The following is a 19,481-nucleotide window of genomic DNA, read 5'->3' on the forward strand; positions in this document are numbered from 1 at the left end:
ACCAACATGTTTTAAGCAGACCACAATAGTGCCAGTGCCCAAGAACACAAAGGTAACCTGCCTAAATGACTACCGACCCGTAGCACTCACATCTGTAGCCATGAAGTGCTTTGAAAGGCTGGTCATGGCTCACATCATCACCACCCTGGGACTAAACACCTCCCTCTGCAACTCTATGCTGGACTTTCTGACGGTCCGCCCCCAGGTGGTAAGGGTAGGTAACAACACATCCGCCACGCTGATCCTCAACACAGGGGCCCTTCAGGGGTGCGTGCTCAGTCCCCTCATGTACTCCCTGTTCACTCAAGACTGCACAGCCAGGCACGACTCCAACACCATCATTAAGTTTGTCAATGACACAAAAGTGGTAGGCCTGATCACCGACAACGACGAGAGCCTATAAGGGAGGAGGTCAGAGACCTGCCAGGACAACAACCTCTCCCTCAACATGATCAAGACAAAGGAGATGATTGTGGACTACAGGAAAAAGAGAACCGAGCACACCCCCACTTTCATCAAAAGGGCTGCAGTGGAGCAGGTTGAGAGCTTCAAGTTCCTTAGTGTCCACATCACCAACAAACTATCATGGTCCAAACACACCAAGACAGTCGTGAAGAGGGCACGACAAAACCTAAAGATTTGGCATGGGTCCTCAGATCCTCAAAAGGTTTTACAGCTGCACCATCAAGATAATCCTGACTGGTTGCATCACTGCCTGGTATGGCACCTGCTCGGCCTCCAACCGCAAGGCACTACAGAGGGTAGTGCGAACATCCCAGTGCATCACTGGGGCCAAGCTTCCTGTCATCCAGAACCTCTATGCCAGGTGGTGTCAGAGGAAGGCCCAACAAATGTTCAAAGACTCCAGCCACCCAAGCCATAGACTGTTCTCTCTGCTACTGCACGACATGCGGTCCAGTCTGGAACCAACAGGACCCTGAACAGCTTCTACCCCACCAAGCCATAAGACTGCTGAACAAGACTGCTAAATTGCTAATCAAATGGCTTCCCGGACTATCTGTGTTGACCCTTTTTTGCACTAACTCTCTTGCATCGACTCTATGCACAAACACTGGACTCTACCACACACTTAGAATACACTGACACCCAAAAGCATACAGTACATACGCCCACTGATGCCACAGGTAGCCTAGTGGTTAGAGCATTGGGCCAGTAAGCAAAATACATATATATTTTTTACCTTTATTTAACTAGGCAAGTCAGTTAAGAACAAATTCATATTTACAATGAAAGCCTAGAAACAATGGGTTAACTGCCCCTGACTTCTTCAGGGGCAGAACAACAGATTTATACCTTGTCAGCTCAGGGATTTAGCAACCTTTCGGTTACTGGCTCAATGCTCTAACCACTAGGCTACCTGCCACCACAGATTGATAGATTGAATCCCCAAGCTGACAATATAAAGATCTGTCGATGTGCCCTTGAGCAAGGCAGTTTACCCACTGTTCCCCGGCACCGAAGACGTGGATGTTGATTAAGCCAGCCCCCTGCACCTCTCTGATTTAGAGGGGTTGGGTTAAATGCAGAAGACACATTTCAGTTCAATACATTCAGTTGGACAACTACACTTTCACACTCAACACATATGCTGCTGCTACTGTCTATTATCAATGCTGTTGCCTAGTCACTTTACCCCTACCTATATGTACCTTCAGTATCTACCTCAATTACCTCATACCCCTCAACTCAGTACTGGTACTCCCTATATATTGCCATGTTATTTTCTCCTCCCTGTATAAAGCCATGTTATTTTCTACTCCCTATATATAGATAGCCATGTTATTTTCTACTCCCCCAATGCTTCTCCCTCTTTTTTTCCCCTGACTGCTACAAAGTTTCTCCCTGCAGGCAGTCACTGAGTCCGAGGTGCTAAAGGAGCTCCTTAAACTTGACCCCAAAAAAGTCAGATGGTTTAGACCCATTCTTCTTTAAGGTTGCTGCCCCTATCATCGCCAAGCCTATCTCCAAACGTTTTATCCTGTCTCTCCTTTCCGGGGAGGTTCCCATTGCTTGGAAGGCAGCCACAGTTCGTCCTTAATTTAAAGGGGGAGATCAAGCTGATCCTAACAGTTATATGCCTATTTTCATGTTTCCCTGTTTATCAAAAGTGTTGGAAAAACTTGTCAATAATCTGACTTTCTTGATGTATATAACATTCTCTCGGGTATGCAATCTGGTTTCCGTTCAGGTTATGAATGTGTCACTGCAACCTTAATAATTAAAGGTCCTCAATGATGTCACCATTGCCCTTGATTGTAAAGCAATATTTTGCTGCTATTTTTATTGACTTGGCCAAACCTTTTGATACTGTAGATCATTCCATTCTTATAGGCCGGCTAAGGAGTATTGGTGTCTCTGAGGGGTCTTTGGCCTGGTTTACTAACTACCTCTCTCAGAGTGCAGTGTGCAAAGTCAGAAAATCTGCTGTCTCAGCCACTGCCTTTCACCAAGGGAGTACCCCAAGTCTCAATCATAGGCCCCACGCTATTCTCAATTTACATCAACAACATAGCTCAGGCAGTAGGAAGCTCTATCATCCATTTATATGCAGATGATACATGATACAGTCTTATACTCAGCTGGCTCCTCCCTGGATTTTGTGTTAAATACTCTACAACAAAGCTTTCTTAGTGTCCAACAAGCTTTCTCTACCCTTAACCTTGTTCTGAACACCTCCAAAACAAAGATCATGTGGTTTGGTAAGAAGAATGCCCCTCTTCCCACAGGTGTTATTACTACCACTGATGGTTTAGAGCTTGAGGTAGTCAACTCATACAAGTACTTGGGAGTATGGCTAGATGGTGCATTGTCCTTCTCTCGACACATATCAAAGCTGCAGTTCAATCTGGACTTGGTTTCCTCTATCGTAATCACTCCTCTTTCACCCCAGCTGCCAAACTAACCTTGATTCAGATGACCATCCTACCCATGCTAGATTATGGAGACATTTACAGATCTGCAGGTAACAGGTGCTCTCGAGCGGCTAGATGTTCTTTCCAATTCGGCCATCAGATTTGCCACCAACGCTCCTTATGGGACACATCACTGCACTCTATACTCTTTTTTTAAACTGGTCATCTCTATATACTGTACCTGTCACAAGACCCACTGGTTGATGCTTATTAATAAAACCCTCTTTGCCCTCACTCCCCCCTATTTGAGATATCTACTGCAGCCCTCATCCTACACATACAACACCCGTTCTGCCAGTCACATTCTGTTAAAGGTCCACAGAACATACACATCCCTGGGTCGCTCCTCTTTTCAGTTTGCTGCAGCTAAATCAAATCAAATCAAATGTATTTATATAGCCCTTCGTACATCAGCTGATATCTCAAAGTGCTGAACAGAAACCCGGCCTAAAACCCCAAAAAGCAAGCAATGCAGGTGTAGAAGCACGGTGGCTAGGAAAAACTCCCTAGAAAGGCCAAAACCTAGGAAGAAACCTAGAGAGGAACCAGGCTATGTGGGGTGGCCAGTCCTCTTCTGGCTGTGCCGGGTGGAGTTTATAACAGAACATGGCCAAGATGTTCAAATGTTCATAAATGACCAGCATGGTCGAATAATAATAAGGCAGAACAGTTGAAACTGGAGCAGCAGCACGGTCAGGTGGACTGGGGACAGCAAGGAGACATCATGTCAGGTAGTCCTGGGGCATGGTCCTAGGGCTCAGGTCCTCCGAGAGAGAGAAAGAAAGAGAGAATTAGAGAGAGCATATGTGGGGTGGCCAGTCCTCTTCTGGCTGTGCCGGGTGGAGATTATAACAGAACATGGCCAAGATGTTCAAATGTTCATAAATGACCAGCATGGTCAAATCATAATAAGGCAGAACAGTTGAAACTGGAGCAGCAGCACAGCCAGGTGGACTGGGGACAGCAAGGAGTCATCATGTCAGGTAGTCCTGGGGCATGGTCCTAGGGCTCAGGTCCTCCGAGAGAGAGAAAGAAAGAGAGAAGGAGAGAATTAGAGAACGCACACTCACACAGGACACCGAATAGGACAGGAGAAGTACTCTAGATATAACAAACTGACCCTAGCCCCCCGACACATAAACTACTGCAGCATAAATACTGGAGGCTGAGACAGGAGGGGTCAGGAGACACTGTGGCCCCATCCGAGGACACCCCCGGACAGGGCCAAACAGGAAGGATATAACCCCACCCACTTTGCCAAAGCACAGCCCCCACACCACTAGAGGGATATCTTCAACCACCAACTTACCATCCTGAGACAAGGCTGAGTATAGCCCACAAAGACCTCCACCACGGCACAACCCAAGGGGGGGGCGCCAACCCAGACAGGATGACCACATCAGTGAGTCAACCCACTCAGGTGACGCACCCCTTCCAGGGACGGCATGAGAGAGCCCCAGTAAGCCAGTGACTCAGCCCCTGTAATAGGGTTAGAGGCAGAGAATCCCAGTGGAAAGAGGGGAACCGGCCAGGCAGAGACAGCAAGGGCGGTTCGTTACTCCAGAGCCTTTCCGTTCACCTTCCCACTCCTGGGCCAGACTACACTCAATCATATGACCCACTGAAGAGATGAGTCTTCAGTAAAGACTTAAAGGTTGAGACTGAGTTTGCATCTCTGACATGGGTAGGCAACTGGAATGAGCTGCAACAAACACTCAAACTGGACAGTTTTATCTCAATCAATTCATTCAAAGACTCAATCATGGACACTCTTACTGACAGTTGTGGCTGCTTTATGTGATGTATTGTTGTCTCTACCTTCTTGACCTTTCTGCTGTTGACTGTTTTGTGCTGCTACCATGTTGCTGTTGTTGTTATTTTGAGTTGCTACCATGCTGTGTTGTCATGTGTTGCTGCCTTGCTATGTTGTTGTATTAGGTTTCACTTTATGTAGTGTTGTCTCTCTTGTTGTGATGTGTGTTTTGTCCTATATTTATATTGTATTTATTTATTTTAATCCCAGGCCCCCGTCCCAACAGGAGGCCTTTTGGTAGGCTGTCATTGTAAATAAGAATTTGTTCTTAACTGACTTGCCTAGTTAAATAAAGGTTAAACAAAAAATAAAAAAATTATAGCCATGTTATTTTTACTCATTATTATTATTTGTTATTCACTGCGTCACTATTTCATGTTTTTTATCTTTATCTCTGCATTGTTGGAAAATCAAATCAAATTGTATTTGTCACATGCTGTCACATCCTGACCTTAGTTGCTTTTTGGGGTGGGCATTCTATGTTTTTGTATTTCTGCGTTTGGCCTGGTTCCCAATCAGAGGCAGCTGTTTTCGTTCATTCTCTTGTTATTTTGTTTTGTGTTCAGTTTAAATAAATATTAACATGGACACGTACCACGCTGCATATTGGTCCGATCCTTCCTACTCCTCCTCAGAAGAGGAGGAAAACCGCTACACGTGCGCTGAATAGTGGAATATTTACTTACAAGCCATTAACCAACAATGCAATTTTAAGAAAAAAAAGTTACAAAGTATTTACTAAATAAACTAAAGTAAAAAATACAAATAATAAAAATAGAAAAATTTGAAATAATTAAGGAGCAACAATAAAATAACAGTAGCGAGGCTATTTACAGGGGGTACCGGTACAGAGTCAACGTGCGGTGGCACCGGTTAGTCAAGGTAATTGAGGTAATATGTACATGTAGGTTGACGTAAAGGGACTATGCATGGATAATAAACAGAGAGTGGCATCAGCATAAAAATGAGGGTTGGGGTGGGGGCAATGCAAATAGTCCAGGTAGCCATTTGATTAGCTGTTCAGGAGTCTTATGGCTTGGGGGTAGAAGCTGTTAAGAAGCCTTTTGGACCTAGACTTGGCACTCCGGTATCGCTTGCCATGCTGTAGCAGAGAGAACAGTCTATGACTAGGGTGGCAAATTTTTGGGCCTTCCTCTTACACCGCCTGGCATAGAGGTCCTGGATGGCAGGAAGCTTGGCCCCAGTGATGTACTGGGCCGTACGCACTACCCTCTGTAGTACCTAGCGGTCGGAGGCCGAGCAGTTGCCATAACAGGTGGTGATGCAATCAGTCAGGATGCTCTCGATGGTGCAGCTGTAGAACTTTGAGGATCTGAGGACTCATGCCAAATTTTTTCAGTCTCCTGAGGGGGAATAGATGTTGTCGTGCCCTCTTCACGACTGTCTTGGTGTATTTGGGCCATGATAGTTTGTTGGTGATGTGGACACCAAGGATCTTGAAGCTCTCAACCTCTTCCACTACAGCCCCGTAGTCCACAATCATCTCCTTTGTCTTGATCACGTTGAGGGAGAGGTTGTTATCCTGGCACCACACTGCCAGGTATCTGACCTCCTCCCTGTTGTGTCATCGGCAAATTTAATGATGGCGTCGTGCTTGGTCATGCAGTCATGGGTGAACAGGGAGTACAGGACGGGGACATAGCCAGCGCCCCTAAGGGGCCCCTGTGTTGAGGATCAGCATGGCAGATGTGTTGTTACCTACCCTTACCACCTGGGGGCAGCCCGTCAGGAAGTCCAGGATCCAGTTGCAGAGGGAGGTGTTTAGCCCCAGGATCCTTAGTTTAGTGATGAGCTTTGAGTGCACTATGGTGTTTAACGCTGAGCTGTAGTCAATGAATAGCATTCTCATGTAGGTGTTCCTTTTGTCCAGGTGGGAAAGGGCAGTGTGGAGTGCAATAGAGATTGCATCATATATGGATGTGTTGGGGCGGTATGCAAATTGGAGTGGGTCTAGTGTTTCTGGGATAATGCTGTTGATGTGAGCCATGACCAGCCTTTCAAAGAGCTTCATGTGTGCAGACGTGAGTGCTACGGGTCGATAGTCATTTAGGAAGGTTATCTTGGTGTTCTTGGGCACAAGGACTATGGTCGTCTGCTTGAAACATGTTGGTATTGCAGACTCGGTCAGGTTGAAAATGTAAGTGAAGACACTTGCCAGTTGGTCAGCACATGCACATTCCTTGCCTCGAAGCGAGCATAGAAGTTATTTAGCTCATCTGGTTGGCTCGTTTCACTGGCTAGCTCGCGTCTGTGCTTCCTTTGTAGTCCGTAATAGTTTGCAAGCCCTGCCAAATCCGACGTGCGTCGGAGCCGGTGTAGTACGATTCAATCTTAGTCCTGTATTGACGCTTTGCCTGTTTGATGGTTCGTTGGAGGGCATAGCGGGATTTCTTATAAGCATCCTGGTTGGGGTATGTAGGTACGGTCACTGTGGGCACGATGTGATAGAAGAATTTGTATGTTTAAGATAATGACTAAAGTATTCCACCCTGAAACTGTGTGAAATGTGTTAGAATCATAAGAATATAATCTGATGATGTGTGTAGCTTGGTTAGAATTATAACTAGGGCATTGTATTATTTTGTAGCTATGCAAGCAGGGAGCAACTGTGAGACGAGAACTATGTATAGGGTTAGTGGGGAAAAAAATATTGTGCCTGTCTAAGCAGGGAGTAGCCTATGATAAGAAATTGTGTGTGTATGTGTATAAAAAGACCTGCTCTGCATTTGAGGGGCAGAGCGCTCTCTGAATAAAGTGTAAATCTATTTCAGACTGAGACTTTGTCTAATTCTTCATTAACCAGAGTCTTACAACCTCTGGAAATTGGTCAAAGCTTGAGGGATAGTTGAGTTCATCCATTGAGATAGCAAAATTCTCGTGACACAATGTCATCAATGTACTTATTGATGAAGCCAGTGACTGATGTGGTGTACTCCTCAATGCCATCGGAGGAATCCCGGAACTTATTCCAGTCTGTGCTAGCAGACTGAAACAGTCCTGTAGCTTAGCATCTTCGTCATCTGACCACTTCCTTATTGAGCGAGTCACCTGCTTTCATTTTTGCTTGTAAGCAGGAATCAGGAGTATAGAGTTATGGTCAGATTTGACAAATGGAGGGCGAGGGAGAGCCTTGTACGCATCTCTGTGTGTGGAGTAAATAGTGGTCTAGTTTTTTTGTCCCTCTGGTTGCGCATTTAACATGCTGGTAGGTAAAACGTATTTTAGTTTCCCTGCATTAAAGTCCCCGGCCACTAGGAGAGCAGTCTCTGGATGAGCATTTTCTTGTTTGCTTATGGATTTATACATCTTGTTGATGTAGATGAAAACTCTCTTGGTAAATAGTGTGGTCTACAGCTTATCATGAGATACTCTACCTCGAGACTTCCTTAGAATTAGATTTTGTGCACCAGCTGTTATTTACAAATAGACACATGCTGCCACGCTTTGTCTTACCGGAGGCATCTGTTGCCACGTTAACTCCTGCCCAACCGCCCATCATGCAACAAAACAATCAAATATATGCCCCCTCCCCACTTCCTTACTTACAGTGGCATTTGCAACCATCTCTGCAAAATATATTTTCTGAGACCAGTCAGCATTGACAATAAGGACCTGTCCACCCACCCTTAGTCTCACTCTCACCAACACAATCTTGTGTCACACCCTGATCTGGTTCACTTGTCCTTGTGATTGTCTCCACCCCCTCGAGGTGTCGCTTATTATCCCTGTTGTATATATCCCTGTGTTTCCTGTCCCTCTGTGCCAGTTTGTCTTGTTTGCCAAGTCAACCAGCGTTTTTCCTTGCACCTATTTTTCCCAGTCTCTGATTATTTATAGCCCTCCTGGTTTTGACCCTTGCCCTTCCTGACTCCAAACCCACCTGCCTGACCACTCTGCCTGTTCTAACTACCAGTCTGCCTATTCCCTTGTACTGTTTTGGACTCTGATCTGGTTTCTGACCCCTGCCTGGCCTGAACTCGAGACTATCTATCGTCTGGTACTATCGTCTGGACAGTGGTAGGCTTGATTACCAACAACGACGAGACGGCCTACAGGGAGGAGGTGAGGGCCCTCGGAGTGTGGTGTCAGGAAAATAACCTCACACTCAACGTCAACAAAACTAAGGAGATGATTGTGGACTTCAGGAAACAGCAGAGGGAACATCCCCCTATCCACATCGATGGAACAGTAGTGGAGAGGATAGCAAGTTTTAAGTTCCTCGGCATACACATCACAGACAAACTGAATTGGTCCACTCACACAGACAGCATCGTGAAGAAGGCGCAGCAGCGCCTCTTCAACCTCAGGAGGCTGAAGAAATTCGGCTTGTCACCAAAAGCACTTACAAACTTCTACAGATGCACAATCGAGAGCATCCTGGCCGGCTGTATCACCGCCTGGTACGGCAACTGCTCCGCCCTCAACCGTAAGGCTCTCCAGAGGGTAGTGAGGTCTGCACAACGCATCACTGGGGGCAAACTACCTGCCCTCCAGGACACCTACACCACCCGATGTTACAGGAAGGCCATAAAGATCATCAAGGACATCAACCACCCGAGCCACTGCCTGTTCACCCCGCTATCATCCAGAAGGCGAGGTCAGTACAGGTGCATCAAAGCTGGGACAGAGAGACTGAAAAACAGCTTCTATCTCAAGGCCATCAGACTGTTAAACAGCCACCACTAACATTGAGTGGCTGCTGCCAACACACTGACAATGACACTGACTCAACTCCAGCCACTTTAATAATGGGAATTGATGGGAAATTATGTAAATATATCACTAACCACTTTAAACAATGCTACCTTATATAATGTTTACATACCCTACATTATTCATCTCATATGCATACGTATATACTGTACTCTATATCATCGACTGCATCCTTATGTAATACATGTATCACTAGCCACTTTAACTATGCCACTTTGTTTACATACTCATCTCATATGTATATACTGTACTCGATATCATCTACTGTATCTTGCCTATGGGGCTCTGTACCATCACTCATTCATATATCCTTATGTACATATTCTTTATCCCCTTACACTGTGTATAAGACAGTAGTTTTGGAATTGTTAGTTAGATTACTTGTTGGTTATTACTGCATTGTCGGAACTAGAAGCACAAGCATTTCGCTACACTCGCATTAACATCTGCTAACCATGTGTATGTGACAAATAAAATTTGATTTGATTTGACCTGGTTTATGAATTCTCGCCTGTCCCCGACCTGCCTTTTCCTACTCCCTTTGTTATAATAAATATTGGAGCTCTACCATCTGCCTCCTGTGTCTGCATTTGGGTCTCACCTTGTGCCCTTATATCATGGCTTGAATTGAATTCCCCACAAAAGAGCTCAACACAGCGACATTATAAGACAAGCACAGCTGCATGTACCTGTGTAACAGTATAGCTTCCGTCCCTCTCCTCGCCCCAACCTGGGCTCGAACCAGGGACCCTCTGCAAACATCAACAGTCACCCTCGAAGCATCAAGTGACTGAAACACTATTAGCGCGAACCACCGCAAACGAGCTCCTCCTTTTCTGCAGCAACCAGTGATCCGGGTCAAGAGCATCAATGTAACAGTATAGCTTCCATCCCTCTCCTCGCCCCAACCTGGGCTCGAACCAGGGACCCTCTGCACACATCAACCACAGTCACTCACGGAGCATCATTACCCATCGCTCCACAAAAGCCACGGCTCTTGCAAAGCAAGGGGAACAACTACTTCTAGGTCTCAGAGCAAATGACGTTACCGACTGAAACACTATTAGCACGCACCACCGTTAACTAGCAAGCCATTTCACATCGGCCACACCTGCATACAGGTATCCATCGGCCTCAGAGAGATGGTAAGCTCCAAAGTTACACAAGTTTCTATATTACAACACAGTGAATCTGATGGCTACACAGCTCACCTTAACGCGGGACATGCAAGCAAAAGTTTTGTGCAATAATGTGTGAAAACAAAAGCATAGTATTCAAGCATCCGTTTCCATGAAATCACACACTTCTCAGACACACACGACCGATTTACACTTGATATAGTCTGGCAAATGCATAACAGAACATTACACCATGATGTTGCTCACGACTGATTTAGAGCTTCTGAAGAAAGGGCTTTAAGTGTATAGAGAAGACAACAGCTTCTTCTCCTTGACAGATACATTATTTATTCCATAGAGACCAACATAAACAATGGGGGAAACTACAGACTGACGAAAGCATTTCATTTCCAGTTTGTGAATGGGACGTCATCATGTCACCGGTTTTATGAGGAGGAAGAGGGTGAGGAAGATGATGACAAATACTACTTCCTATGATTCTTATTTTCTGACTATTCAGAACGACTCATCTCTACCTATCTGATCGGTGACCTCAACCCTTTTTCACTAATAACCAACCCTCCAAATCCCGTAAGGAGAATTCACATTTTACCAAACACAAAGTCCCAAAATATACAGCTGGAAAAAACTCTTAGTCAGAAACCAGGAAGAATCATCAGACAGTGGGAAATGATAACGAGGACATATAATCAAATGGACATATTTTCCACTGTGACATCCTGCCACAAGGACAAACACAGGGTGGCAATTTCAACGGCATGTGGGTACTACTAACCAGCACACAAATAGAATCACAGACGTGAACTGAGACACACACACACACACACACAGATGTGAACACACACGCACGGACACTCCTGTGTGTGTGTGTGTGTGTGTGTGTGTGTGTGTGTGTGTGTGTGTGTGTGTGTGTGTGTGTGTGTGTGTGTGTGTGTGTGTGTCAGACATGTGACTGGTGATATCTTACAGTAAAATACAGCTCAGTGCAGGAACAGTGGTGATAAAGATAGCACTACCCCTCCCCCCAAACATATTCAGTCACAGCATACGTAGAGTACAACGCAATTGTCTGACAACGCAACTGTCCGACAAAAGCCAAAATTGACATTATAGAATCTATACGGTCAGAACAAAACGGAGCACTCTCCTCTCATCTGACAATCCACAAGACATTTAAATATGACAAAGAACTGTCCGCAACCTCTTATGCACATAAATAACATATGTAATTTCAAATCAACTTCAACAGCACCACTTGAAACTATATAAATAGTATATTCAAACATTAACCACACAAACTGCCCCTAACATTGGCTGAGCTGAAACGTCCTTTCACCAAATGCAAGCTATATGATGCTAAAGATATTAAAGCTTTTCAGCGTTCGAAGATTAAGTTAAAAGATAAACAGCATCAAGCATAGATTTCTTGACATAGAATAGTATTTGACGAGATATAAGAAACAAATGCAACATGAGTGAAGAGTCCCATTTGTTTTCATGTGGTTGTCAACCAATCTCAGAAACCAGAACCAAATTTCAAGTGCACTGGCCAGCTAAAAGTGCAATGATGACCAATCATAAAGGCATAGCTCCACTTGTTTGGAGTCTCACCTGTTTAGCAAACAAAATAAAAATAATAATTAAAACATAAAATATAAATATATATATACCTGCAAAACACCCGTCTCAATGTCAACAGTGAAGAGGCGACTCTGGGAAGCTGGCCTTCTAGGCAGAGTTGCAAAGAAAAAGTCATATTTAATTATTGTTATTTTTTTATTTCACCTTTATTTAACCAGGTAGGCCAGTTGAGAACAAGTTCTCATTTACAACTGAGACCTGGCCAAATACTAATTGGGTGTATGTACACTTCTGACCCACTGGGAATGTGATGAAATAAATAAAAGCTGAAATAAATAATTCTCTCTACTATTATTCTGACATTTAACATTCTTAAAACTGACCTAAGACAGGGAGTGGATGGATTAAATCTCAGGACTTATTTGCCTAAGGTGTATTCAAACTTCAGATTTTTTGTTGTTATTGCCTGTTTCAAAATGTTTCAAAGGTAAAAAAAAATATAAAAAAAATAATAATAATAATAAAGCCACATACAAACATGGTGTCTTTTTTGCTTTCTTGAGTAAGGCAGCTCCAAAATGCAGGTGTTTCAGCCTAGCTCAGTGCTTTCTGTGGTGGTGGGGTAGCCAGCGGAAAATATGGAGCGTAGGGGTTGGTAGTTGCGCCGTGATTGCCTGAGTGTTCTGTAACTCATGAGGACACTACATCACTGAAAAATCTATGGTGAGAGCTCAAAAATGTAAGCCACCAAGGTGCTGCTATAGATGTACATGAGAAGTACCCATCCAAGACGTCTCAATGTCATTCTCCAAAGACAAAATTACATCAAATCACGTTATCTACCATAGCTTTGATTGGACTGATCAAGTCAACATCATACTTTCAAAATCTTAGCTAGCAAGCTTGAAAGCAGTCATCCTCATCAACATAAACTTTACACAACATGTTGGAAATTGCAAATTCAACAATGAGTCAGTGGCTTACTGCAAACTTTGCAAAGCATTCACTAGCCTGCTATTCAGTGGAGTGGGTGTGTGCTCCGAGTCTGGGTTTAAGGGTTTCTTTTCCAAGCTTAAAAAAGGATGAACATTTACTCGCAACACACCATGGGTCAGAAAAATTTGAATACATTGCCCACGCTGCCAATCCAGCATGACTTCTGCCCCGTTCAAAACAATTGGAAACTTGGAACTGGGAAATCTCAGACTTCAGTGAGTTCCTCCAGTATTTATGCTGCAGTAGTTTATGTGTCGGGGGCTAGGGTCAGTTTGTTATATCTGGAGTACTTCTCCTGTCCTATCCGGTGTCCTGTGTGAATTTAAGTATGCTCTCTCTAATTCTCTCTTTCTTTCTTTCTTTCTTTCTTTCTTTCTCTCTCTCGGAGGACCTGAGCCCTAGGACCATGCCTCAGGACTACCTGACATGATGACTCCTTGCTGTCCCCAGTCCACCTGGCCGTGCTGCTGCTCCAGTTTCAACTGTTCTGCCTGTGATTATTATGATTTGACCATGCTGGTCATTTATGAACATTTGAACATCTTGGCCATGTTCTGTTACAATCTCCACCCGGCACAGCCAGAAGAGGACTGGCCACCCCACATAGCCTGGTTCCTCTCTAGGTTTCTTCCTAGGTTTTGGCCTTTCTAGGGAGTTTTTCCTAGCCACCGTGCTTCTACACCTGCATTGCTTGCTGTTTGGGGTTTTAGGCTGGGTTTCTGTACAGCACTTTGAGATATCAGCTGATGTAAGAAGGGCTATATAATTACATTTGATTTGATTTGATTCAAAACAACTGAGAACTGAAAAAAACTAGCTCCGACTGTCAAAATATGTTTTGAACGTTCATCCAACTCGGAAAACCAAGTCGGGAACTCTGGACTCTTTCTAGAGCTCCAACCTGAAGATCAGTAACATCATGATTCAACCTTATTTTTTCCCCAAGTTCCAGTTGTTTTGAAAGCACTATAAATCCAAAGAATGCCAGACTTTGATGACAAAGTTTGATGGCAAAATCTGTCCACAAGAAGGACCGTCGCGCCAGGTCCAAACATGTATTGTATGCTGCTGCATAAATGATTTAACATGCCAGGGAGATATGTATACTGTAGCTAAGAAAGTAATACGAAGTTTATGTTGTTTAGTAAGCTGTTAGTAGCCCATGTGCCTCACCCTAATTATTTGGTCCCTTTCCCCCTCATAACTTAGCCTACTGTTCTTACTTGGTGGTGCTCATGTAGCCTATAGCCTGTTTTAGAGAAATGTAATCATAAAATATTTTCAGAGCTTTCATTGTCTGCTTATATGTCACCTTTAATTTATCTTATGGTTTTGACTTGGTGTACAGGGAGAATACTGTAAGAACAGCCCATGTTCTGAATTATGTTGCTGTACATTTCAAAAGTGCTGAAAAAAATGTTATATTGACTACATCCATCCTAGCTTGCTCATGAATGTGTTAATTGAAATTACTGATTGCCTCTTATCCGCTTGTTGTTTCCTTATGCAATAGTTTGTACATCTCAATTGTCAGTATAAACCACATTTGTTTAAGCAAGTCAGCCATATCAGTTAGTTTTTTAAAAAAGGGAGTAAATGAGGCTGAATGAACTGTTTCGCCACCAGACAAGGCTCCGTTGATAGCCAGGTGTAGCAGTGGTAAGGATTCATTCTATTGTCCATCTTCAGTCTAAGAAAGCTCTGCTGTTGGGACAGCTTTATGTAGGCCCTAACAGTTTGTGGGCACCATTTGTCACCGTTATAGTGCAATTAATGTATTCTTTAGTGTTGTGGCTTTGCTGGCTTTGTTTGACCCACCAAGATTTACATGCTAAAATCGCCACTGTAAAAGAGACTAGCAGATGGGGATGTAATTACTAACTGCCTGTGTTCTATTACAAGTCCTTAATCACCGAATCAGGACACTAATCTTGGAACAGAACCAAATATTCCCCATCCTGCGTGGGCGCTGACCAGCTGTTTGATTTGATGTTAAGTGTCTATCCCAAAATAATAGGTGGCCACAGACAAAATGTCCCCGACTTAGATTTCCTGTCCTCAGCCTGAACTCACGTGTTCCCTGGCTTTACAAATCAGCTCTATGACCCACTGGTTAATTTAATCAGAGTGATAAAGAGTGTGTGTGTGATGAATAGAGAGGAGACTGGGCCTATTAAGCTGCGTTTAGACCGGCATCCCAATTCTGATATTTTTTCCACTAATTGGTCTTTTGACCAATCAGATCAGCTCTAAAAAAGATCTGAAGTGAAAAGATCTGATGTGATTGGTCAAAAGACCAATTAGTGGAAAAAAAGATCAGAATTGGGTTGCCTGTCTAAATGCAACTAAAGGGACCCAGCCAGGACATCAGTGGGTGGTCACAAGACTCACAGTGGTCAGTGTGTGTGTATGAGAGAGATAAGGAGTGTGCGTGTGCATGCGTTCGTGCGTGTAGAGTTAAAAGCTACTTAAAAAAATAGCAAGCTGGAATGATGGGACTATTTCAGAATTGGAGGAGATGGGTGGAGATTACTGGACACACCTAGGCTGCGTTTAGATCAGCAGCCCAATTCTGATATTTTTTCCACTAATTCGTATCTGACCAATCACATCAGATCTTTTTCAGAGCTGATCTGATTGGTCAAAAGAGCAATTAGTGAAAAAATATCAGAATTGGACTGCCTGTCCATTACAAAATAAGTATTTATGTCTGTGCTATATAAAAAGTATGACCTATATCTTGTGTTCCTATAATCCATCTTTAGTCTAATCTAATATAATAAAACATTGTCCGTCTTACAGTAACAGTTATGGAAGAGGATGGGCTTTAAGTTGCTAACAGGGGAACACCATTCAAAAGAGACATTCTTTTGAACAGTGCTGGGATAAAATCAGTGCCACATTGTGGGTGAGCAGACCCTAGCAATCATGTTTGTTGATGGCACAGCACCTGTCATGCCAAGAGGCGAAGGACAATAGGTCCACTACTCTGGGATGCAGGGGGTCTGGTAATGAAAGGTATGGAGTTTGTGATTGTAGTGAGACATTTACATTTTAGTCATTTAGCAGATGCTCTTATCCAGAGCGACCTACAGTTAGTGCATTCATCTTAAAATAGCTAGGCGAGACAACCACATATCACAATCGTAGTAAGTACATTTTCCTCAATGAAGAAGTTATCGGCAAAGTTAAAGAGCTGAAAGAAAGGTGCCGCAACAGATATGAAGGACAGGAAAGGTTTTATAGCCCAGGGCTGACTGCCTCTACAGACAAGCGGAGGACATCAATGCATGGATGTTTGTATAGTTTATAGAAGAGAACACGCTACTTCATAATAAGACAAAAGAGAAAAGTGGGACTAAACACCAAAGTGGCGCAGAGAACACAGCTGCCTTTAACACAAATTTACCACATGCTCAAATCTGGGTCTTTGAGACAGGAATACAGGTATGAATGTATGCAGTTTGTAATTCTGTATCTTTGTAATCTCATTAAGCAATATTTAAATAATATAACTATTTTACTTAAAGGACACACTGCTTTTTTCACCTAGATCATCACAGCTAGCTAGCTGCTATCCGAGTGGCCACTCCTGGCTAACGTCTCTGTCCCAAAGCAAGAACCAATAAGCCTGGAGCTAGCCTTGCTAGGCCAATCTGCTAGGCCCATATTCCGGCTAGCCATAGAGGTCCATCAGCCACTCCTTGGGCTTCAATACCTATTTTGCCGACTGGCGTGGACCCCCACCGACCCATCACGACTGAACTACCGACGTGATTCGCCCAAGGGGGTCTCTCAACTGGCTCCTCCATCGCGACGTCCCCTGAATGCCCATCCGCTAGCCTGCTAGCCGCGGCCTGCTCGATGTCTAGAGCACATTGGACTGTTAGCTTAAGAGGCCCATCGGACAAACTCTTTGGCAACTATACCTATTTTGCCAATTGGCCTGGTTTACCACACGGAGCCCTGCTGATCCGTAGGGGTTGCCGACGTAACAGCACGAGGGGGCCACAACAGACTTTCTTCCTTCGCGACTTCCCTCAAAGGCCTTTCTGCTACCTTGTTAGCCCCGGCCCACTAACTGCCTGAAGCCACTCACTGGACTCCTATGATCACTCGGCTTTGCATGCCTCTCCCTAACGTCAATATGCCTTGTCCATAGATGTTATGGTTAGAAATGACTGCCTTATTTCACTCGAGCCTCTAGCCCTGCTCAATACGCCTTAGTTAACACTTTAGTTCCACCTCCCACACGTGATGACATCACCTGGTTTAAATGATATTTCTAGAGACAATATTTCTTTCATCGTCACTCTATGCACAGGTTTACCCCCACTGTATTCATATCCTACCATACCCGTATCTGTATATTATGCCTTGAATCTATTCCACCGTGCCCAGAAATCTGCTCCTTTTACTCTCTGTTCCGAACGTACTAGATGACCAGTTCTTTTAGCCTTAGCCGTACCCTTATCCTACTCTGTTCCTCTGGTGATGTGGAGGTTAATCCAGGCCCTGCAGTGCCTAGCTCCACTCCCATTCCCCAGGCGCTCTCATTTTGTTGACTTCTGTAACCTTAAAAGCCTTGGTTTCATGCATGTTAAGCACCAGCTAGCTGTCTGAGCAGCCACTGCACCTGTACATAGCCCATCTGTAAATAGCCCATCCAACTACCTCATCACCATATTGTTATTTATTTTGCTCCTTTGCACCCCAGTGCCACTACTTTCACACTCAACTTTTGCACATCTATCACCCCAGTGTTTCATTTGACATACTGTAATAATTTCGCCAATATGGCCTATTTATTGCCTCACCCCCCTTATCCTACCTCATTTGCACACACTGTATATAGACTTTCTCTATTGTATTATTGACTGTATGTTTGTTAATTCCATTTGTAACTCTGTGTTGTTTGTGTCGCACTGCTTTGCTTTATCTTGGCCAGGTCGCAGTTGTTAATGAGAACTTGTTCTCAACAAGTCTACCTGGTTAAATAAAGGTGTTCTCAACAAGTCTACCTGGTTAAATAAACGTGTTCTCAACAAGTCTACCTGGTTAAATAAAGGTGTTCTCAACAAGTCTACCTGGTTAAATAAAGGTGTTCTCAACAAGTCTACCTGGTTAAATAAAGGTGTTCTCAACAAGTCTACCTGGTTAAATAAAGGTGTTCTCAACAAGTCTACCTGGTTAAATAAAGGTGTTCTCAACAAGTCTACCTGGTTAAATAAAGGTGTTCTCAACAAGTCTACCTGGTTAAATAAAGGTGTTCTCAACAAGTCTACCTGGTTAAATAAAGGTGTTCTCAACAAGTCTACCTGGTTAAATAAAGGTGTTCTCAACAAGTCTACCTGGTTAAATAAAGGTGTTCTCAACAAGTCTACCTGGTTAAATAAAGGTGTTCTCAACAAGTCTACCTGGTTAAATAAAGGTGTTCTCAACAAGTCTACCTGGTTAAATAAAGGTGTTCTCAACAAGTCTACCTGGTTAAATAAAGGTGTTCTCAACAAGTCTACCTGGTTAAATAAAGGTGTTCTCAACAAGTCTACCTGGTTAAATAAAGGTGTTCTCAACAAGTCTACCTGGTTAAATAAAGGTGAAATAAAAAATACATGTAAAAAAAGCACAAACTGACAACCTGGTAACAATGTATTGACAGAGAACTGTGTATTTCATTATTGAAATGCGATAATACCTAGGGCTGTTGCTGTCATGACATTTTGTCAGCCGATTACTGTCATGCAAATTACTGCCAGTCTCACTGCAATTGATCGTTAATTAACATACACGAGTTTAGTATCTCCAGGCCTCCACACATACAAGTTGCTGATGCACACCCTTGGAACATCTACATTTAAACAAGTCAAATAAATCTATTTCATTTACACCATCACAATACATCCGTTATTTGTTTTAGGCATGTCTAAAGATGCATTATGTTATGAAGAAAATGTATTTCAGAAGAGTAGATTATGAGTTGGCCTACTGTATGTTATCTGGCTGTGCGCCATGCCATAGACTATAGGATAGTTCATTTAGCAGACAAGATATACTTATAAATCCTGTGCCTTTAAAAAAATATATATTCTATGATTTTATATGCGAGTGCGCATGTGAAGTTGCTATGTTCAGTGTAATAGTGATCATTTTAAACAGGTCATATATGCTAGATTTAGAGTTATTTTGGAAACTTTAGAAATCAAAGTATATGTGGGCTGCATGACGCAACTATAGGCTATTGATGATTTGAGAAAGTCGCAAAAAAAAGCTTGTGCTCTGTTCCTT

This window comes from Oncorhynchus kisutch, linkage group LG11 (assembly GCF_002021735.2).
Source record: "Oncorhynchus kisutch isolate 150728-3 linkage group LG11, Okis_V2, whole genome shotgun sequence".
Lineage (NCBI taxonomy): Eukaryota > Metazoa > Chordata > Actinopteri > Salmoniformes > Salmonidae > Oncorhynchus > Oncorhynchus kisutch.